General features: G+C 37.4%; 1 protein-coding gene across 6 annotated transcripts in view; it reads left to right on the top strand.

Annotated features, from left to right (window-relative positions):
* The window catches only part of Csmd3 (CUB and Sushi multiple domains 3), a 1,154,880-nt gene that overhangs the window by 503,435 nt on the left and 627,049 nt on the right, over positions 1 to 24,396 (top strand). The window lies entirely within an intron of this gene.

Raw genomic sequence — 24,396 nt, 5'->3', positions numbered from 1 at the left:
TTAATGGTGGCGTAAGAAGCCAGAAATTTCTGTGGATTTTAACCCAATGTCATGTACAAAGTAAAACTAGTGGGCTAAACAATAAGGGAGGCCTGGTAGAAAAAACAAGGGAAAACTAAAATCCTGTGCTCTTACATAAAAGCCACAATACTACTAACTAATTACTGCTCAATCCTTCCATAAATTATCTTTCTATTAACTTATTAATATACTCATCTATTTATATTCATTCAACACTTAGCATGAGTAGTTATGGTAAATTAAATGCTATGTATAATATAGCATATGAATTTGATAATCATTTGCTTTAACCCACAAATCATACACACAACTGTAAGAAGCATGCAGTAGACTCTGTAAACATGACATGTGTAATCATTTGCAATTTCAGATAAGAAAGATGGTTTTGACGTTTGAAATACTCTTGACATGTTGAACTGGAAAAAATACTGTGAACATCATTCCAAATATGAGGTGGATACTGTGATTAAACTTGCAATGGGAATGGTACATCTAGAGAGTGAGATGAAGGAGGAGGACTGTTTAAGTTTTTTATGTTTGTAAACAGATAAAAAGTAAGAGATATGGCTGGGCGGTGGTGGCGCACGCCTTTAATCCCAGCACTAGGGAGGCAGAGCCAGGAGGATCTCTGTGAGTTCGAGGCCAGCCTGGGCTACCAAGTGAGTTCCAGGAAAGGCGCAAAACTACACAGAGAAACCCTGTCTCGAAAAAAAGAAAAAAATGTAAGAGATAACGAAAAACAGATAAAAAGTAAGAGATAACAAATTGTCTTATAGGTCCATTCCTTGAAACTTGTCAGGAAGCCCCCTGCACACAGTCTTGCCATGAGTGGCTCCATAATTCTACTACTGCAGAGCGTTCAGGTCTTTCCATTTCAGCTACAATATAGCTATATCTGGTTGGTAGATGAATTACAACAATTGCATACTTTTAGTTCAGTGTTCAAAGAATCTACGTTTCTCTTCTTCCCTGCAAGGAAAAAACATGAAATAATCATTATATAAATTATTTCAGGTCTCATTCACTGTCTTAAGTAATGAAATCCCTTTAAAGTGATCATATTTAAGCTATTTAAAAGTGTCCAATGATGTAAGTATTATAACATTTAAACACTTGAATTTAACATGAAATTCTGCAAAGTTTTAACCATTGCGAGTGGGATCAAGCTGTGCTAATACTCATGCTTCTACTGGTTGCCAGTCTTCTGATCACCAAAATGAACCATGATTCATTTCTAAGTTTATTTACTTAACTCTGAACAATTTTCCAGCACCTCAATATTGAAGAGATTGCACTTCAGTTTTCATTTATGGATGCTCTGTTCTTGAATGACAAAGTAAAACAATCCCATTCTTTCAATCTTTCATGTTTCACCTCCTCATTCTCTTGTCTTCAAACATATAGTATAGCATATATACCACCTCAGCCACTCAGACAGACAGACAGACAGACAGACAGACACACACACACACACACACACACACACACACACACACACACTTCCCAAAAATCCTTAGAGTTTGAATGAAGCAGTTTCAGTCATTAGTGTGGTCCATTGATCCACTGTATCAGATTCAACAAAATGACCTAAATAAGGTTTAATTAATTTCCTCATACACAACATGAAAACTGTGTATATTTTATGAATAATTGCTAAGCAAACCTAAAAAATATGACCGTCCTTAACCAGTGCCTCTGATCACCTTTGGAAGACTTAAGATATTATATGTTATGTCTCCTCTTACATTTTGTTTGTGTTTGTAATGCTTAAACCATGGACTATTGCATATCTATTTCTGTACAAACAATGGTGGGAAAATAAGCACTTATTAAAATTGTTCTAAGGTTTATTTAAATACATCAAATAATTTGATAAGTTGGGAATGTGATCATTGTAAGCATGAAGAGTTGACCTGGTAGAATGCTTATTGGGATACACAATTAGAAAAATTTAGCCAAGAACAATGCAGAACATTCTAAAGTTGATCATCCAGACATACAAATAGCAGGTGTTTTCCTGTAGCTGTTATTCATGCTATTTTCGTTTCTTGGAATTATTTTACAGATGAAGTGATGCATAATAAGGATGATATTAGCACCTAATAGAGTGCCATATGGCAAAGGAGATAGGCAGATGGTATAGATATGAAAGTTTATCACATTTGTATTTCTTACTGGTTACTGTTTTTCTAAAGCAGTAGGTTGAAGGTTTAATACATAAATTTTATTGACAACTAAACTGTACAATGAATGCTTTATCAAAAATTTGAGGAAGTTTGGTTTGACATGGTATTTGATAGCTATAAATAGTGTTGCATATATGTGTGTGTATTTATGTGTGTCTGTATAAGACAGACTCATCATACATAAGTAGATAATTTAAAATTAAAATGACCAATAATAGATATATTTCTCTTCATATAATTATTTTAAATATATTCAACACATGTTGCTGTGCTAATAAATTTTTGGAAAATATGTAAATTAACAAAGAAGTGCTTCTGTTCTTGTATATGGACAGATATCAGCAATGGCCAGTGATAACCTTTCTATTTCCAACTCAGTTACCTCCTACAAGCATTTTTTTTTACCCATTTTATTTCTCTTTCTGAGACTTTCTGAGTTTGCTTACTTATAAAATCCGTGAATTTACATACAAAAGATGATGGACACAGGCTTTTTCCGTGATTGACTCCAAGGACTTTCAATAACCTGTGTTCTTTTACTAGACTGTTAGACTCAATCTCATCATCATTAGCTCAGTATCCTTACTTAAGTTCCCAGTATCTGTTTCAGTTCTTGACATATATAGGCAATAATACATTTTAAAAAGTGTGGTAAACTATTATTACAAAATAGTATAGTGGTGATTGGTATTGTAGCTAGGTGTTAGTTTATTTTTTAAATTAGGCAAAAAATATTCATTTGCTTTTTTTCTCAAGCTTGTTCTACAAACTGATCAATAATAACTTATGTTACATGAATCTTTTGTAACTCATTTGTCACAAACTTATGACTTTATATTACAATAAATATAGTATGTTTTTGTATCTATATTTACTATCCATGCACACTTACCTGATACTGAGTTTTGAAATAATACCATTAAAAATGTTAAGCTTATGATGTGAACTTGGAACGTGCTGTTAATACTTATAGATTTTAAAACTCTTAAATATTTTAATGTTTTTGAGAATTTCATGTAGGTGTTTACATAATTTCCTCTTCCTCCCCTCCCTCCAACTCTTCCCATGTCTGCCCTACTCCATTTAAAATTTATTGCCTCATATTGTATCATTCACATGCACATATATTTAAATTTATAAGTAAAATCTGTTGAGTCCCTTTACGATTACACATTGTGTGGTGTGTGTGTGTGTGTGTGTGTGTGTGTGTGTGTGTGTGTGTCTGTGTCTGTGTCTGTGTGCATGTGTGAGTTTAGAGATCCCCAGTTGTATTGGATAACTTTAGGAATCTAGTCCCTGAAGAGCACTGATTCTCTCTTTTTCTAGGAGCCAGCTTTTGCCTGTTGCTCTTCATCTAGGAGTGAGACTTTTCTGAGCTTTCCCCCATCCACGTTGGCTGTCAACTGGTAGTAATACTGTTCAGATCTTGTTTAGGGGTGGTGGAAAAAGGCTGTAGTAGAAGATTATGGGTTTTTTTTTCCTTCAATGTGTGTGTGTGTGTGTGTGTGTGTGTGTGTGTGTGTGTGTGTGTTCGCTCGTGTGCATGCCAGGATATGCTTGTGGAGGTCACAGCAAAACTTTGGGAACTCAGTCCTCTTTTTCTAATCTTCTTTGTTATAAGTATGTACCTCAGATCATCTGCTTGGTAGTAATTGCCATATCACATTGAACCTTCACATTGGCTTGGCCCTTGATGAGCCTTTAATTTACTTTCGTTTAATTTTTACATGTGAATTTACAATGGATTTAAATTTATTCTTTTGTTTGTGGCTTTTATGTTTTCCAGCACCATTCATTAAAAAGGTATCTTCTCATTCATAAAATGGTTATTCTCCAAGGAAGTATATAAATGTGTGTGTGTGTGTGTGTGTGTGTGTGTGTGTGTGTGTGCATATGTCTGTCTGTGTGTGCTTGCATATGCACACCAAAGAGAATACGTAGAAATTTAACCTTACACAGTGCTGGAGGGAATGTAATTGAATATAATGATTATGTAAATCAGTATGGAAAGTCTAAAACATAGTTATATATCTAATATATGATCAAGTAATTAAATCACTTGCTATAGAATTCCAGGTAGATAAAACTAGTAAACTGAAGATATATTTGCATTCCTACATTTATTGCAACAATACTTATAATAGTTGCCAAGATATTTAATGAAACTAAACATCTACAAAACTTAAATAGGTGAACATATGTGTTACATATACATCTTAGAATATTATTTAGCTTTTAAGAAAGGAAATCTTACAACTTGTGACAACATGAATTAACTTGGAAATCATCCTATTAAGTGAATAAACCCACTGGGGTAAAAAAAAAAAACCTTGCAATTTCACTTATATGTGGAGTTTAAAACATGATCTCAAATAAACAGAAAGTAAAATAATGACTGCAAAATGCTAGGTATTAGAGATCATGGGAAGATATTGTTCAAATAGAATGGATATATTTAGGGGTGTATTTTACAATATGATGAGAGTAGTTGTCAGTACTGTGTTATATCAAGTTATTATTAATAGAGCAGATTTTAAATGTTACTATAACAATGAAGCTGAAAGAACTTGGTAATGCTTATGTTAATTAACACATATATAAACTATTATTGAACATTTTTTATATATAAATTAATAATGTTATAACATAGTGATGGTGAAAATGTAAATTAAATCAATAAAGAACAACAGGAAAGAGACTATATTCCAAGAGAAACAACATGAAAGGTGGTATGTCCTCTTAGCAGACTATTATAACAATTTCAGTAAAACCAAGAATGACTTTAGATTAAGCCAATAATAAGAAAGATGCAGAGGATGCATGAAAAGATTGTTTTGAGAGGACTCAAGTATTAAGGACAGGAGAAGAAATGTCAATGTCTAAAGAAGACTGAAAAAAGGAGGCACTAAAGCCAGGGATAGAGTGTAGACGAGAGCTGTGTTCTGGACAGACAGAAGAAAAACGTTTCTTAAGTAAGTTGTGGACAAAACTACAAAGCAATGTTACAAGGAATCCAAGAAAATAACTCTCTTCATTTAGCCACCAAGAGGTCCCATTGTGCACTTGGTAAAATCACTTTCTTAGAATCCATGATGCAAAGGGCACACTAGTATTAAAGTAGTGAGAAAACTTAGGCTCACAGAGCAAACCAGAAGCTCGATGGGAAAGCAAAAGGCATTGAGTTAGGTTGGTAGACAGGGATTACTCACTTGAAATATGAGCAGCTGAGAAATGATGACAGACATCCAAAGCTTGTGAAAAGATGAAGACACTGGCATGGGATGAGCCTTTCAGACAAATACAGTCCTAAGAGGTGAAGGATTTAAGGAACAGAATGGAGCTGATGAGAGTTTCTTTGCATAGAAATGATAGTATCTCCTCCATTGATGTAGGACAACATGAGAAAGGGCTGTAGAGAATTCTCCCTTTTGTGAGCAGCAGCAGCAGCAGCAGCAGCAGCAGCAGCAGCAGCAGCAGCAGAAGGCATCATCCTTCAAGAATTGAATCTGAACTACCCCTTGTACTGGCTGGTTTTATGTATCAACATGATAGAAGCTAGAGTCATCAAAGAGGAAGGAACCTCTATTAAGGAAATGCGTCCAGGAGATCCAGCTGTAAGGCATTTTCTTAATTAGTGATCAAAGGAGGAGAGCCCAGCCCATGGTGGGTGGTGCTGTCCTTGGCCTGGTAGTCCTGGGTTCTATAAGAAAGCAGGCTGAGCAAGCCATGTGAAGCAAGCCAGTAAGCAGCATCACTCTACAGCCTCTGCCTCAGCTCCTGCCTCTAGCAACTAGGATCCTGCCCTGTTTGATTTCCTGTTGTAACTTCCTTCATTGATAATCAGCAACATGGAAGAATAAGCCAAACAAACCCGTTAATCCCTAATTTGCTTTTTGGTCATGGTGTTTTCTTACAGCAATAGAAACCCTAACTAATACTGCCCTTTGTTTTTCCTGTGAAGTCAATTGAGGAGGGGCAGTTTTATAGGGAAAATGGAACTGTGGCTAAAGTCTACATGAGCAGGAACTAGGGAGGTCGGCAGTCAGTCAGCCTCAGAAACACAATTATATCCTAAGGGTTCCATGAGGCCCTTTGGTTCTCATTGCTAGATGAACATTTTAATCATCTGAAGAGCTTTTAAAAATAAGAATACATGCCTGCAGCCAACCTTGGACCAATTAAATTGAATCTCTAGAGGATAATTCACTTAGCACCACCCTCTCTGTAATAAATCAATTCATTTAACTGCATCAAGGATTCAGAAAACAACTTAAAATGATCCTGCTTCTTAGGCAGATTTTCGATTATTCTAAAGGAGTAATGCACTCACTAGCATGACATTTAGAATCCTCAGTTACCTCTGTGATGCTCCTGATTGACAAATTGGCAAAATGGACATTTTCTTCACCATAGCAGCAGTTCCTACTCCCGCTATTCACTCAATGCACTCAGGTGATAAGAGCATTCTACATCTGCATGTTCACTGTCAAAGAAGCACTCATTTCAGGTTCACCAGGAACTACCAGGTGAAAATGGAAAGTAGTTTCTTTTCAAATATGTATTTTTAGGGGAAAGAAACAAAATGGGGTCAGGCCTAAAAAAATGCATATAATTTGCACCGTGCCAACTTTTTGGGCCACCTTTAGCTTATTAATTCCAAAGAACCAAGACTAGGCAAATTTAGGTTTATATCATGATAACAATTTAGAGGAAAATATTAAATAAACAAATGTGTCTTAACGAAGCATGGATTTTTTAGAGTTTGACAAACGTAGAAACATTTTATTAACACATTCAATACTTTTATTCCCCCTTTCCTTGTTATGGTTTATGAATTAGTCTGTATCTTATGCAGCCCTTGCATTATTGTATTATAGTTTCATTTTTAAACAAAACAGATATTGAATTTTTATTACTGTGAAGAATGGCTAGAGATATTGCTCAGTGGGTAAAGATACTTGCTTCAAGCATATGACCTGAGTTTGGTGGAAGGGTATAGCCAGCTCCCACCAATGATGCTCTTACGTGTACACTGTGGCTTATGTACCATGGCATGTGTCCTGCCCTCTGCCTGCCCCCCTCCAAATACATTCAAATTATACTTTAAATGTTGTTGTAAACATACCAGGGATGCCACTAGGGTAGAGTAAAGGGACCAGAAGGGCAGAAACAGGAGTGAACAACTTTGACATAAAAATGTTCAGAGTTCCTTCCTTATACACAGTCATTAAAACCATCATGATGGAAATGACTAATTTCCAGAAAAAAATCTCTTGAAAATTTAAAATTTAAATGAAATGGTCAATATTCATAATTGCTGTGTTTTCTCTTTTTCTTTTCTATGTTAGTAGAAAAGGTTTTGTTGTTGCTTTGGATATTGTACTAGAAATTTTTATCATATCTGGGAAAAGTAAAACTATGTCTGGAATTTTGTATATTCATCATGTTTCAAACTGATACTCTAGACTTATTTCCAAGTCACAAATGTTTATAATTGGGCTTGATCTTGAATAAATGTTTATTTCAGTGTTCAAAAAAGCCAAACATTTGTGTCTTGCAGATTCTGCAAATATGTCTTTATTCTGAAAATGAACACATGGGTCATTCTGAAACTGTTATTTTATCTACTAATACCTCATACTTCTCTCATTTCTCTGAATCAGCCACTAACTTCTTAGAAGAAAACTATCAGTAGAATGATTAAATCTAAAAACATGGACCAGATGAGCATCTTTTAATTCTTTCTATGTCAGTTTCTCCAAATGTCAAACAAGGCTTCTTGTGTCATTGACTAAAGAACTGTCTCTGGGAAGCCCCTCATCTATCACTGCTTTCATTTGTTTTTAATTTGCTTCTTAAATTTTCCTTCCAACAGGCCAAGGAGGAAAAAGGACTCCCACAAATCTTTCAATAAATTAAAATGCTACAAAGATCACAATTATAATTATTTTGGAGATTATAATATAACTTCCATTACTTTCTTCCCTCCAGATCTTCTCATATACCTTTCTTCCCTTTCTCTTCCAAATCATGGTCTCTTCTTGCCTTAATTGTTCATATATATATATATATGTATTTGTATATACATATATATTCCTAAATATAACCCACCCATCCATGTAATGCTACTTGCATGCATGTTTATGCTCCACCCATCTCTTTCTGTATAAGAATCTGTATAATTATGCAATCATTTTAGCACAAAAGTAGAAAGAGGATTTAGTTATCTTCAGATAGTGAAGTGATTTATTGTGTTTCAACTACTTGTCAGAATAACTTAGCAGCTTCTCTGATTAATCAAGGAAATAAGAAATATAGTGTGGAATGAATCTCCCTAAATATGAACTAGCTAAATACTTGAAAGATATTGGTATAGGCTTTACTACTTCATTTCAACAACATGCATCTACTTTAGACTTGAAATTTGTTTTGCTTGTCACAGGTAGAATGCTCATATAGATAAAACTTCTGTTTTAGGATATCATTCTTCTCTGTAGGTTTACCACACCTTTATTATTTTTATTTTTCTAAAAATTTTATTAGCTTTATTCTTAGAAGTGTAAATAATGCATTCTAGTTACTCTATCTACCTCCCTCTCTTTACATTTTTTCATCTTGTGAACATCACTTCCTCCCTACAAGTTCATTTGCCTGATTCATGACTATTGATTTTATTTGTAACTCATTTGTCTGCATGAGGCCATCTTCAGGAACACTGGATTGTAACTATACTTTAGAGGCTGGAGGAATCATCTGTGAGGACTCAAATAAAGCCAGAAACTCCCTTTCTCTGAATATCTCTTTAGCAAATAACACAATGGAGGGATGAGGCGTTCCATGCTCTCACTCCATCCATGGACAGGACCCATTCTTGTTCATAATCATTACAAGCTTTCAAAACATTTATGGTGAACCAGCCGTATGGCTCACCTGGTAAAGACCCTTGCAGGAAGAGCCTGAGGACCTGTGTTTGATCCCAAAGACCTATGGTAGAAGGCAAGAATTAACACCAGTGAATTATCATCTCACTCCATGAGCATGCACACACACACACACACACACACACACACACACACACACAATTCATATGCGCACAGGTATACACTAATAATTATAAAATTGAAATAAAAATGCTATATGACATTTTTCAACTTCAAAGCAACTACCTGACAATTCTTAAATTTATTCATTTTAGACCTAGTCAGAAGAGCTTCTATCAACTCTAAATAAGAAGATACATCTGGGCCTTATATTTCCTTCTTTATGTCATTTTAGTGAAGTGCAGGCCAGATTTGGTGGTCAGAGATTTGAGTTTAACATTTATTGAGTATTTATTGTGATAGTATTTATAAGTATTGTCTATAATTTCCATTCTGTTACAGGAACTATTTCATTTGTAGAGGTGGAATATATGATAATTTCACAGGTGATAATCTATGTCAGATAAAGTTTTATACAGATCAGTATTGAGGATGGAAACCTAGATGAGGAATAGCTTCAAATCCATATTATTTTCACTTACCACAATGGATGAAAGAGCACAAAACAGTGAAAAGTGCAGATTATCCAAACCACGGACATGATAAATTTCAGTTCAATTTTGCAAAAGTTCTCAACTTTGGCTCTTATGAAATTACTTGCCAAAAAGGCTGATTCTTGGTCTTAGGATTTATGAGTCTATTAGCTTTCACCAAAAGGAATTTTTTTTTCTGTGTCACATAACCCCTGGATAAGCAGCATGTATGGATTTTGTTCAAAGAATTTTTTCTGAATTAACATTCCATTTGTTCTGCTTCATTGTCCCCAAGCTATCCGTTTGGGAGGGCATGGGTGGAGAAACAGAAGGGGTGGAGAGTATATAAATACAGTATTCATGTTTAAAATTTTCAAAATAATGAATACATATATAGAGAGATGAGAATATATATGCATATATGTGTATGCATGTGTATGTGTAAAATATTCCTTTTAGAATATATACACACAGGCAGGCATAGTGGCACATACCTTTGATATCAGCACATGGGAGGCAGAGGCAGGAAGACATCTATAGGTTTGAGGCCACCCTGATTTACATAGTGAGTTACAGGGAAGCTAGCACTATATAGATAAACACTTTCTCCAAAAAGACAAAATCAACAAAAAATAAATACACACAGAAAATGCACATATGTTTACATATATTATTATATGTGATCTATCTCCATATAAATAGCAGAATAATTAAAAGATAAAAAAGTAAAAGGACTGGAATTTGGGAGAAATCAAAGACAGGATTACGTGGGAGAAATTGGAAAAAGGAAAGGGGAAATTATTATATTAAATTAATTTATAAATATATAATATAAAATATTATATTAAAATAATTATACAGTAATTTCAAACAGTACAATTTCAATTAAATAATATCACCTTAAAACTGGTAAGTTTCCTCCTTCATTCTTAACATAACCAACATATTTTGTAGAGCAGTCAAAGTTGTATTATTTATTTTATTTATAATTATTATGATAAACATGGACAAATATAACTGTGTTTCAATATTGTACTCCAGGAAGCAGGAAGTAAATATTAATCCATGCAACTGACTAGATTTGAAAAAAATCACACAAATTGTAGATCCATAATCTAACATAGTAAAGGGGGATATAAAGGTTGCTGAGAAAAAGAATATTTGGATGTTGGAAATGAAGAGGGGGAAAAATTAAGGTTGTTGAACTACTGAGAAATCCAGAAAGAAGTTTGAACCTTGATTAAATGTATTCATAGAAACTCTTGGGTGAGATGTAAGAAAGAAAGAAAAAAAAAAGACTCATAAGTAGCAACTGATTTTTATTGTTAAATTATTTGTGTAATTTGTTAACAATCATGTAAATTTCCTTCCTTGAATACCTAAAACACTTAGTAATTGACAAAGCCCAGAAATGATTAATAAATTAGTACAAAAGCGTTGTCTTCCTTCAAATTATTCATTTTTTAAAATTACATGAGTAAGTTAAAAATATTTAACAGTTATGCAGATTGACTTGTTTGTTTGTTTTTCAAGACAGGGTTTCTCTGTGTAGTTTGGGTGCCTGTCCTGGATCTTACTCTGTAGGCCAGGCTGGCCTCGAACTCATAGAGATCTGCCTGTCTCTGCATCCCGAGCACTGGGATTAAAGGTGTGCACCACCACCACCAAGTACAGCTTGACTTTTTAAAGCAATGAAAGACTTCTGGGTTGTATTGTTTTATTGTATGCTGCCTAATGGAGAACTTTGAGATGCAAACATCAGTCAATGTGTTTCAACTTTTGAACTCTGTACATACTACACAACATGATCAGAATCATGGACCCAGTACCGTAAAGAATCTGGCATTTGCCAAGTATGCAAATTGAGAATGAAGTTAGCATCATACAGTGGATATCTTAAACAAGAAGTTTAAGTTTGTGATCATACTTCTGTAGGGTGAACATCTCTGGTCAATCTACCAGAAAATCAGAATTTCACTGAAGGCCTTTTCTAAGTTGCTGACAGTTGACTAGTGGATCTTCATACTCTAAAGAGCTCCCCAACCTCTTATATGGGAACTATTCTTCCTCATGTATTCTCCAACATTACAATGTAATAAGTGCCCAAAATCTCCCCTGATAAAACCTATCACTTTGGGAATTTGATAGCAACTTAAATTTCAAGGGGGTATAAATGTTCAGCTACAAACTTGCCATATTTTTATGGGTTTTGGCAATGCCATCTTTATTTCTAAAATGTTTTGGCTTCTATTATATATTCCTGTGAGGATTCCCATTAGTCAGACACTCTGATTAATCTCAGTGCCAGAAGCTGAGACCAAATCTATTCAATTTTCATCACACAGCATTTAATTAAGATAATCATCAACAGGACTTGAACTGCAGAACAAGACCAACCTCCAGGGACACAGATCTAATGTGCAGAACAAATCATACAAACATCAGAGTTTCCTTTAGAATTAAAGGTGGATTTCTTTCAGTTTGTGTACTGATCTTTGCACTTATCCTGAAGCATTAATTTAGGTAGTCCAAGATGTGTTACCTACCACATTGACCCTTTAAACATGTCTAAATCCATTCTGTCAACTGTAGGAACCCTAGCCTGTGAGCAGAGGCTAACCAGAGTGACTCCAGAACTGAGGTAATATCATTGAACATTTCGGCAAAAATCGGGAACTAATTTTATACAATATTTTCAAATTAATTAATAATATTCATTAAAATAAATAAATGATCTCAGAGTTCAGAAAAATATGAGTCTATATCACAGTAGCTTCACAAGTGATCAAGACAGTTTCATATTAGAAAGCTATCTAGAATTATACAATTAAAGGATCTATAAATAGAGTCTCATTATACTTTTTCAAATTTATTCCTTTTTATTTTACAGACAAAAAGATACATATTTGTAATACAATTTGCTTTGAGAGAATGTAGATTGTCAAATGTATAAAATTAACTAATTAATATTCACAGTGCTTCACATGTTTATAGCTATGGGGAGGAAATTAAACATTTACACTCAGAAATTTTCAAGTATATAATATTGATCATTAATCATGGTCATCGTGTTCTATATGGCCCAGCATTTTATAAAGAGGCTACATTACTATCAGGTTATAGTCAGAGTCTACTACCATCATACCATCATGGAGGGGAGTATGGTAACAGGCAGACAGCCATGTTACAGGAGGAGTAGTTTGGAGATTACATCTGATTTACAAACAGCAGGCAGAGAGTACCTGGAGAGAACTCTGTAGGGAATACTTCTATGCAGGAGGATATAAAGAGAATTATACAGACAGGCAGAAAGACAGACAGACAGACACACACACACACACAGATACATAGAGTGAGAAAGAGAGAGCGTGCTATAAGGAGGTAAGGAGAAATGTATAGGCTTTTGAAACCTCAAGACCTGCTCCAATGAAATACCCTCTCCAATGGGGCACACCTCCTAATTCTTCCATAACACTTCACCAGTTTGGAACCAAATGTTCAAATATATGAGGCTAAGGGACCCATTCTTATTCAATCTTCCACACTTAGTTAGATTAATTAATTAATTAATTAATTACATATATATATATACACACACATATGATTGTGAATATATGTGAGTTAATATATACATTTGAGGCTGTTGAAAATACAATGTGTGTGCTTGATAACTGTTTGTTATATATAATTTTACTATATTAAAGCTAAAACCTTCCTTTATGATTAGATAGAAAAGGAAGAGTGCTGGGGGATGACCATGTGTATGCTGTGAATATATGTTGTTCCCATTGGTTAATAAATAAATGGCCTTGGCCTGTGGCAAGGAAGCTTAGGAGCAAATGGGAAATCCAAGGAGAGAGACAAGAAACAGAAAGGCAGAGTCTGGGGAGTTGCCAGCTACCACTGAAGAAGGAGCAAGATGCCAGCAGACCAGTAAAGCCACGGCCATGTGGCAAAACATAGATTAATAGAAATGGGTTGATTTAAGATGAAAGAGCTAGCTAGCAAGAAGCCTGCCATAGGCCATACAGTTTGTACATAATATGAAGCCTCTAGGTGATTATTTTATAAGTGGCTGCAGGACCATGGGGCTGGGTAGGACCAGAGAAACCTCCAGCTACATTTCCATGATCATTTTCTCAGAATGCTTGCAGTTGTTATATATAAAAACTACTGATTTCTAAGTTGATTGTGTGTCCTGCCACCCTTAAATTATTCTAGAAAGCATCTAGAAATGGTTTACTTTGTTCACATTTGATTTGGATAATCATAAAATTTTGATAATCATGGCAAAACTTGAATTGTCTGATATTTTGTAATTATGGAAAATTTAACATAATGCAGACAAAGCCTAATATTGTCAGGGTCACAATTTATCATTCATGGCAATAGTCACATCTAGAGGATTCAGTATGGTGCTTCATGGAGAGAGCAGGGTATCTGACTCATTTACCATTCCCTGTGGGAGCAGAGCACTGGGCGTAGAAATTCCAGGGTTTTAATGACAGTGATTATATCCACATACTTAGTCTGGAAGGAGACGCATTCTGAACTCTAAATTATAAGAAAGTGGGTTTTGTGCAGTGAAATGAAATTGTTGTCTTTCTCTTTTAAGACTCTTTATTAAATGCAGATTGTTGGAAAAGTATTCCAGAATAAAGGGTTTTGTGTTTAAGAAACATATCCAGTCGTGAGCCTCAAGGTGAACTGCCTATCAAGAGCTAAGAAACAACCTATTTATCTTGATAACACCAAATGCCTCCTCAGTGGCATCCTTTAATTCCATGGGCTACAGTGGCCACAATCCTGTAAAAATGACTAATCTCATTTCTCTCAGTGAGCACAAAGTATTAGTTTAGTGCTTAGGAAAATGTGTCCTGTAGTTTAGGGACTGAGAAAATAGGGAAGAAAACAATAACACATGTGGAATTAGTCTATATTCTTGAAAGCATTTTAAGTTTTTATATGGCATATACTTTACTCTAACCAGCCTTTTATCTGAAAACATTTAAACACTGATTTCTTTTTTAATTTAATTTATTTTTCATTTTACATACCATCCCCAGTTCCTCCTTCCTCCTCTTCTCCAGCCCCCGCCCCCACTTTCTCCATCACTCAACACCCATCTGCTCCTCAGAGTGGGTAAGACCTCCCTTGGGTAGTCAACAAAGTCTGGCATACCAACCTGAGGCAGGACCTACCCCTACCCCGCTGCATCAAGGCTGCACAAGGTACCCCACCATAGGGGATGGGCTCCAAGAGATGGATCAGCCGTTAAAGGCTAGGCTCACGGCCAAAAATACTGATTTATTTAGTATTTTTCATGTTATTTGGAGATGATAGCCAAATATACGTGTGAAAATATGTTTCACGCACATGTTTCTGGCCAACTTCCCCTTTAATTCCTTAAAGGATCAACAACAACATGGTAAATTCACAGGTCTCATTCCATAATTCTAATTTATTCATGGATGGAATCACATATGCCATTTCCTGTTTTGTTAACCCGTGAGTAGAGGGGCAAAAGTGTTGCAGCACAATGAAATACATTTGTGAGTTTGATGATCTGTTTAACTCAGGATGCCTTACAATTTAAGTTTCCAGGTCATTCATGCTTTAATATTTTAAAGAAATTGGCATATAATATGTGTATAGATTGTGTTTTATTTACACATAAATTTAAGGTCAAACTCATTCATCTTATTCACAAATATGCTTGCTTAGTTTCAAGTGTGGTAGAGCTTTCTAGTTCTTCTGACATTCCCGATTGCCTGGAGAGTCCTATGGGGAGACATTTCGATTATAAATTGTACAGCATACTGGGCTTTGTGAGATTATGACTCACAACAAAAGTAAATTGTTTCTAAAATAGCAATGTCTATCACTTTGGCAGGTGAATTATTTGGAGCTCTAGTAATCTTCAGTATTGCAAAGTTGAATCAAATACCATTAGAAATAAAGTTTGAATGTGTCTGTCTTCTGTAATTTCCTATGATGTTGTTCAGTAACTAAGGACTCTGTGATTCATGCCAGAATTAAAAAACAAAACTTGTAATGATTACAATACCGGCTCCCATATGATAGCATATAAAATATTTTTAAAGATAAAGTTTATTTTTTGCATAATTTTCAATGTTTTTCCAAATAACATGTGATTTAGTGATTATACATTGGTATGTATTTATGTGTATATTTATTTATTTGAAATTTGATTCAAATTTAATTTTCTTTCAATATTGTGACTAGTTGCCAATTATTTACACCATGTTACAACAAGTACTAGTATTAAGAATATGTGCTATGTTGTTACTTCATTTATTCTGGTCTCTATTATTCTATTGTGTAGGTTCAGAAGCAAAGAAAGTTAAAATATTGTGTCCCTTTACTAAGACACAAACTATTCACCCAAGTACCAAGAGCCAAGAAAACTCACTTGATTCACAGTAACATAAAGATTGGATTTAAAAATCCCAGTTACAAATGAGGATTATAATGCAGAATTTTGTTAATGCAGAAGGAACACAGCTACAGTGTCGTCAGCAAGCCAAGCATGATCATATTCCTGGGATCTTTAAGACTGAATTGAATTCTTTAAGAGTAAGAAGTACATTTTCTTAGGGACCAATGGATCAGTATCACTAAGTTCAAAGACTAAAACGATAAGAGGAGTGATTTTCTTTTATAGTGTTCCTTCATTAGGTTATATTAGTCACTGTAAGCATATGATGCTGTTTAGAATTGTTTGTTTAAAAGACTACAATGGAATTTAGGCAATGCAGTAAGGAAATAGCTCTTTGAAGTTATAACCTTTGTATGTGGTTATTAATAATTTGACTAATATAAAGAGGGTTCTTAGAAGATAACAGTGTTGTAACAAGGTCTCACTCTATGACAGGATTTTCTCAAGCTCACAGCAGTCCTCCTTATATCAATTTACTGAGTACTAAGATTGCAAATGTGAGTCAAAACTTTTAGCAGATATTTTTTTTAAACTTGAGAAACTGAATAAATCACCAAGAAAGGGACCACTTAAAACTTAATATTATTTGAAGGAATAACTGGAGATTAACTAACAACTGAAATAAAAGTTGCCTATGGTATATATTTTTAAATCCTCTTTCTTGGTATTTAAAAGAACGGAGATATCTATATATTTATTGTCTTATAGATACTACTCAATATCTTTTTTTTTTTTTTTTTTTTTTTTTTTGGTTTTTCGAGACAGGGTTTCTCTGTGTAGCTTTGCGCCTTTCCTGGAACTAACTTGGTAGCACAGGCTGGCCTCGAACTCACAGAGATCCGCCTGGCTCTGCCTCCCGAGTGCTGGGATTAAAGGTGTGCGCCACCACCGCCTGGCTTCAATCTCTCTCTCTCTCTCTTTTTTTTTTTTTTTTTTTAGCAACAGAATATTCTTTATTCTACTAACAGCTTAAAATTAGGAAAAACACATCAATATATGGGTCTATAGAGTAAAGAAAACATAACATTTTGAAGAGTTTTTATGTTTACTTTTTTTGTGTGTGTGTGTTGTCTTTGGGATTTTTTTTATTATTATTATTTTACAACACCATTCAGTTCAACATAATAGCCACAGATTCCCCTGTTCTCCCCCTATCGCCCACCCCTCCCCCCAGCCCACCCCCATTCCGACCTCCTCCAGATCAAGGTCTCCCCCGAGGACCGGGGTTGACCTGGTAGACTCAGTCCAGGCAGGTCCATTCCCCCCTCCCAGACCAAGCCAAGTGTCCCTGCATAAGTCCCAGTATTCAAACAGCCAACTCATGCAACGAGCCCAGGACCTGGCACCAATGCACAGCTGCCTCCCAAACAGATTAAGCCAAATGACTGTCTCACCCGTTCAGGGGGCCTGATCCAGTTGGGGGCCCCTTAGCCTTTGGTTCATAGATCCTGTGCTTCCATTCATTTGGTTATTTGTCCCGGTGCTTTATCCAACCTTGGCTTCAACAATTCTTGCTCATAAAACCCTCTTCTTTCTCACTAATTAGACTCCCAGTGCTCCACCAGGGGCCCAGCCGTGGATGTCTGCCTTCAGATTCCTCAGTCCTTGGATGGGGTTTATGGCACCACTATCTGGGTGTCTGGCCATCCCATCACCAGAGTAGGTCAGTTCCTGCCATCTCGCAACCATTGCCAGCAGTCTTTTGCGGGGGTATCTTTGTGGATCTCCGTGGCCTCCCTAGCTCTCTGCTTCCTCCCTTCTCACCTTCTCATGTGGTCTTCATTTACCATGGTCTCCTATTCCTTGTTCTTCCTCTCTTTTCTTGATCCAGCTAGGATCTCCCACTCTCTTTCCCTCGACCGTCGCCCTTCATTGTTCCCACTCATGACCAGGCTGTTCATGTAGATCTTGTCCATTTCTCCGTGTCTTTTTTTGGGGTCCCGTTTTCCAGGTAGCCTCACTGGTGATGTGAGTAGCAGTCCAGTCATCCTTGTTCCACATCTAGCATCTTCCTATGAGTGAGTACATACCATATTTGTCTTTCTGAGTCTGGGTTACCTCACTCAGGATGATTTTTTCTAGATCCATCCATTTGCCTGCAAACCGTATGATGTCATTGTTTTTCTCTGCTGAGTAGTATTCCATTGTGTATATGTGCCACAATTTATTTATCCATTCTTCAGTTGAAGGGCATCTAGGTTGTTTCCAGGTTTTGGCTATTACAAACAATGCTGATATGAACATAGCTGAGCAAGTGCTTTTGTGGTATGATTGAGCATTTCTTGGGTATATGCCCAGGAGTAGTATAGCTGGATCTTGGGGGAGATTGATTCCCAATTTTCTAAGAAAGCACCATATTGATTTCCAAAGTGGTTGTACAAGCTTGCATTCCCACCAGCAGTGGAGGAGAGTTCCCCTAGTTCCACATCCTCTCCAGCATAAAGTGTCTTCAGTGTTTTTGATCTTAGCCACTCTGATAGGCGTAAGGTGGTATCTCAGAGTTGTCTTGATTTGCATTTCCCTGATGATTAGGGAAGTTGAGCAATTCCTTAAATGTCTTTCAGCCATTTGGGATTCCTCTGTTGAGAATTCTCTGTTTAGTTCTAAAGCCCATTTCTCAATTGGACTGTTGGTCCTTTTGATGTCTAATTTCTTGAGTTCCTTATATATTCTGGATATCAGTCCTCTGTCCAATGTGGGGTTGGTGAAGATCTTTTCCCATTCTGTAGGCTGTCGCTTTGCCTTGTTGACTGTATCCTTTGCTCTACAAAAGCTTCTCAGTTTCAAGAGGTCCCATTGATTGATTGTTTGTCTCAGTGTCTGCGCTACTGGTGTTATATTTAAGAAGTGATCTCCTGTGCCAAGGCGTTCAAGACTATTTCCTACTTTCTCTTCTAGCAGGTTCAGAGTAGCTGGATTTATGTTGAGGTCTTTGATCCACTTGGACTTAAGTTTTGTGCACGGTGACAGATATGGATCTATTTGCAGCCTTCTACACGCTGATATCCAGTTATGCCAGCACCATTTGTTGAAGATGCTTTCTTTTTTCCATTGTACACTTTTGGCTTCTTTGTCAAAAATTATATGTCCATAGGTGTGTGGGTTAATGTCAGGGTCTTCAATTCGATTCCATTGGTCCACATGTCGGTTTTTATGGCAATACCAGGCTGTTTTTATTACTGTAGCTCTATAGTAGAGCTTGAAGTCGGGGATTGTGATGCCTCCAGAAGTTGTTTTATTGTACAGGTTTCTTTTAGCTATCCTGGGTTTTTTGTTTTTCCATATGAAGTTGAGTATTGTTCTTTCCAGGTCTGTGAAGAATTGTGTTGGTATTTTGATGGGGATTGCATTGAATCTGTAAATTGCTTTTGGTAAGATTGCCATTTTTACTATGCTAACCCTGCCTATCCATGAGCATGGGAGATCTTTCCATTTTCTGAGATCTTCTTCAAATTCTTTTTTCAGGGACTTAAAGTTCTTGTCATATAGGTCCTTCACTTGCTTGGTTAGTGTTACCCCAAGGTATTTTATGTCATTTTTGGCTATTGTAAAGGGTGATGTATCTCTAATTGCCTTCTCAGCTTCTTTGTCCATTGTATATAGGAGGGCTACTGATTTTTTTGAGTTGATCTTGTATCCTGCTATGTTGCTGAAGGTGTTTATAAGCTTTATCAATTCCTGGGTGGAATCTTTGGGGTCACTCAAGTATACTATCATGTCGTCTGCAAATAGGGAAAGCTTGACTTCTTCCTTTCCAATTTGAATCCCCTTAATCTCCTTATGTTGTCTTATTGCTCTGGCTAGAACTTCAAGTACTATATTGAATAAGTATGGGGAGAATGGACAGCCTTGTCTCGTTCCTGATTTTAGTGGAATTGCTTTGAGTTTCTCTCCATTTAATTTGATGTTGGCTGTTGGTTTGCTATATATTGCCTTTATTATGTTTAGGTATGTTCCCTGTATTCCTGATCGCTCCAAGACTTTTATCATGAAGGGGTGTTGGATTTTGTCAAATGCCTTTTCTGCATCTAGTGAGATGATCATGTGGTTTTTTTCTTTGAGTTTGTTTATATGGTGTATTACATTGATGGACTTTCGTATGTTGAACCACCCTTGCATCCCTGGGATGAAGCCTACTTGATCATGGTGGATAATTGTTCTGATGTGTTCTTGGAGTCTGTTTGCCAGTATTTTATTGAGTATTTTTGCATCAATGTTCATGAGGGAGATCGGTCTGTAGTTCTCTTTCTTTGTTGCATCCTTGTTTGGTTTAGGAATCAGGGTAATTGTAGCCTCATAGAAGGAGTTTGGTAATGTTCCTTCTGTTTCTATTATGTGGAACAATTTAGAGAGTATTGGTATTAACTCTTCTTTGAAGATCTGGTAGAATTCTGCGCTGAAACAATCTGGTCCTGGGCTTTTTTTGGTTGGGAGACCTTTAATGAATGTTTCTATTTCCTTAGGGTTATTGGACTATTTAAATAGTTTATCTGGTCTTGATTTAACTTAGGTATGTGGTATCTATCCAGAAAAATGTCCATTTCTTTTAGGTTTTCCAGTTTTGTGGAGTAGAGGTTTTTGAAATATGACCTTATAATTCTCTGGATTTCCTCAATGTCTGTTGTTATGTCCCCCTTTTCATTTCTGATTTTGTTGATTTGGATTCTCTCTCTCTGTCTTTTGGTTAGTTTGGATAAGGGCTTGTCTATCTTGTTGATTTCTCAAGAACAACTCTTTGTTTCATTAATTTTTTGTATTATTCTCTTAGTTTCTAATTTATTAATTTCACCTCTCACTTTGATAATTTTCTGGCGTCTATTCTTCCTGGGAGACTTTGCTTCTTCTTGTTCTAGAGCTTTCAGATGTGCTGTTAATTCACTAGTGTGGGATTTCTCCAACTTCTTTATGTGGGCATTTAGTGCTATGAATTTCCCTCTTAACACTGCTTTCATAGTGTCCCATAAGTTTGGGTATGTGGTGTCTTCATTTTCATTGATCTCTAGGAAGTCTTTAATTTCTTTCTTTATTTCTTCCTTAACCCATTGGTGATTCAGTTGAGCATTATTCAGTTTCCATGAGATTGTAGGTTTTCTGTGGTTTTTGTTGTTGTTGAAATCTAGCTTTAAACCATGGTGGTCTGATAGAACACAGGAGGTTATTCTGATTGTTTTGTATCTGTTGAGATTTGCTTTGTGGCCAAGTATGTGGTTGATTTTAGAGAAAGTTCCATGGGGTGCTGAGAAGAAAGTATATTCTTTCTTGTTAGGATGGAATGTTCTGTAGATATCTATTAGGTCCAATTGGGTCATGACATCAGTTAAGTCCTTTATTTCTCTGTTAAGTTTCGATTTGGGAGATCTGTCCAGTGGTGAAAGTGGGGTGTTGAGATCTCCCACTATTAATGTTTGGGGTTTATATGTGGTTTAAGCTTTAGTAATGTTTCTTTTACATATGTGGGTGCCCTTGTGTTTGGGGCATATATGTTCAGAATTGAAACTTCATCTTGGTTGATCTTTCCTGTAACAAGGATGTAATGTCCTTCTTGATCTCTTTTTATTGATTTTAGTTTGAAGTCTATTTTGATGGATATCAGGATGGCTACCCCTGCTTGTTTCTTAAGACCATTTGATTGAAATGTCTTTTCCCAGCCTTTTATTCTTAGGTAGTGTCTGTCTTTGAATTTGAGATGTGTTTCTTGTATGCAGCAGAAAGATGGGTCCTGCTTTCGTATCCATTCTGTTTTTTTATAGGTGAATTAAGTCCGTTGATATTAAGGGATATTAATGACCAGTGATTCTTCATCCCTGTTATTTTTGGTGGTAGTGTGTGTGTACTTCTCTTCTTTGGGGTTTACTGTTGTGGCTTTATCTATTGCCTGTGTTTTCAAGTGTGTATCTGGCTTTGTCTTCGAATGTCTTGTTCCTTCCGTCTATGATGATTGAAAGTTTTGCTGGGTATATTAGTCTGGGCTGACATCCATGGTCTCTTAGTGTCTGCATTACATCTGTCCAGGTCCTTCTGGCTTTCAAAGTCTCCATTGAGAAGTCGGGTGTTATTCTGATGGGTTTACCTTTATAGGTCACTTGTCCTTTTTCCTTGGCTGCTCTTAATATTCTTTCTTTATTCTGTACATTTAGTTGTTTAATTATTATGTGTCGAGGGGACTTTTTTGGGGGGTCTAGTCTGTTTGGTGTTCTATAGGTTTCTTGTATCTTCATAGGCATTTCCTTCTTTAAGTTGGGAAAGTTTTCTTCTATAATTTTGTTGAATATATTTTCTGTGCCTTTGAGTTGGTATTCTTCACCTTCTTCTATCCCTATAATTCGTAGGTTTGGTCTTTTCATGGTGTCCCAAATTTCTTGGACATTTTGGTTCATGACTTTGTTGGCTTTAGTGTTTCCTTCGACTGATGAAACTATTTCTTCTACTGTGTCTTCAATGCCAGAAATCCTCTCTTCCATCTCTTGCATTCTGTTGGTTATACTTGCATCTGAAGTTCCCGATCTTTTACTCAGGTTTTCTATTTCCAGCATTCCCTCTGTTTGTGTCTTCTTTATTTTTTCAATTTCCCTTTTCAGTTCTTGGACTGTTTCCTTTGTTTGTTTCATTACTTTTTCATGATTTTCTTTCAGTGCTTTATTGTTTTCTTGCAGGACTTTATTGTTTTCTTCCAGGAATTTATTGTTTTCTTGGAGGGCTTTATTGTTTTCTTGGAGGCTTTATTGTTTTCTTGGAGGCTTTATTGTTTTCTTCTAATTTGTTTGCCCTTTCCTCTAGTTGTTTACAGTGTTCTTCCAATTTTCTTGTCTTTTCCTCTACACAAGCCTCTACCTTCTTCATGAAGTTACTCATAAGGCTACTTTCTTCTGCTTCTTCCAATTTTTGGTGTTCAGGTCTAGATGTTGGAGGCGGGCTAGGTTCTGGTGATGCTGTATTGCTCTTCATTTTGTTGTATGTACTTCTGCCTTGACGTCTGCCCATCTCCTTATGGTTCCTTCTTGGTCTTATCAGTGTACTTGTTTCAGAAAGAGCTGACAGATTCAGGAAGACTCTCTCTCTTGTCCAAAAGGGAGTTCTCTTGTCCAACTCTCTGGTCCAGAATGGCAGTCGGGGGCAGGCTGGGAGCTGGGGGCCGGTCTCTAAGTCTCAGGAAGTGGCTGTGGTCTCGGGCAGATGGGCGTGGGGGCAGGGCGCGGAGATTGCAGGGGCTGCCGAGGGGCTTGGAAAAGGGGATCCCTCCCGGTGGGGCTAGAAGGGGAGCTGCCCGGTGGCCAGAACCTGGTGCCAAGTTGGGCAGGTCTTTGCGGAGTGGCTGGTGCCCAGGGATGGGGTCCGGGTTGGACCCAGGTACTCACCCCTGGTCCAGAAGAGAAGTCGGGGCAGGCTGGGAGCTGGGAGCCGGTCTCTAAATCTCAGGAAGTGGCTGTGGTCTCGGGCAGATGGGCGTGGGGGCAGGGCGCGGAGATTGCAGGGGCTGCCGGGGGGCTTGGAAAAGGGGATCCCTCCCGGTGGGGCTAGAAGGGGAGCTGCCCGGTGGCCAGAACCTGGTGCCAAGTTGGGCAGGTCTTCGCGGAGTGGCTGGTGCCCAGGGATGGGGTCCGGGTTGGACCCAGGTACTCACCTCTGGACCAGAAGGGAAGTCGGGGGCAGGCTGGGAGCTGGGGGCCGGTCTCTAAGTCTCAGGAAGTGGCTGTGGTCTCGGGCAGATGGGCGTGGGGGCAGGGCGCGGAGATTGCAGGGGCTGCCAGGGGGCTTGGAACAGGGGATCCCTCCCGGTGGGGCTAGAAGGGGAGCTGCCCGGTGGCCAGAACCTGGTGCCAAGTTGGGCAGGTCTTTGCGGAGTGGCTGGTGCCCAGGGATGGGGTTCGCATTGGACCCAGGTACTCACCTCTGGACCAGAAGGGAAGTCAGGGGCAGGCTGGGAGCTGGGGGCCGGTCTCTAAGTCTCAGGAGGAGGCTGGGGTCTCGGGCAGATGGGCGTGGGGGCAGGGCGTGGAGATTGCAGGGGCTGCCGAGGGGCTTGGAAAAGGGGATCCCTCCCGGTGGGGCTAGAAGGGGAGCTGCCTGGTGGCCAGAACCTGGTGCCAAGTTGGGCAGGTCTTCCCGGAGTGGCTGGTGCCCAGGGATGGGGTCCGGGTTGGATCCAGGTACTCACCTCTGGTCCAGAAGGGAAGTCGGGGCCAATCTCTTTTTGTTTTAACTTCCCTTACACATAC

Source organism: Peromyscus leucopus, chromosome 20 (genome assembly GCF_004664715.2).
Source record: "Peromyscus leucopus breed LL Stock chromosome 20, UCI_PerLeu_2.1, whole genome shotgun sequence".
Classification (NCBI taxonomy): domain Eukaryota; kingdom Metazoa; phylum Chordata; class Mammalia; order Rodentia; family Cricetidae; genus Peromyscus; species Peromyscus leucopus.
Note: the sequence above shows the minus strand (reverse complement) of the source record. Positions and strands in the feature narration are given on the sequence as shown.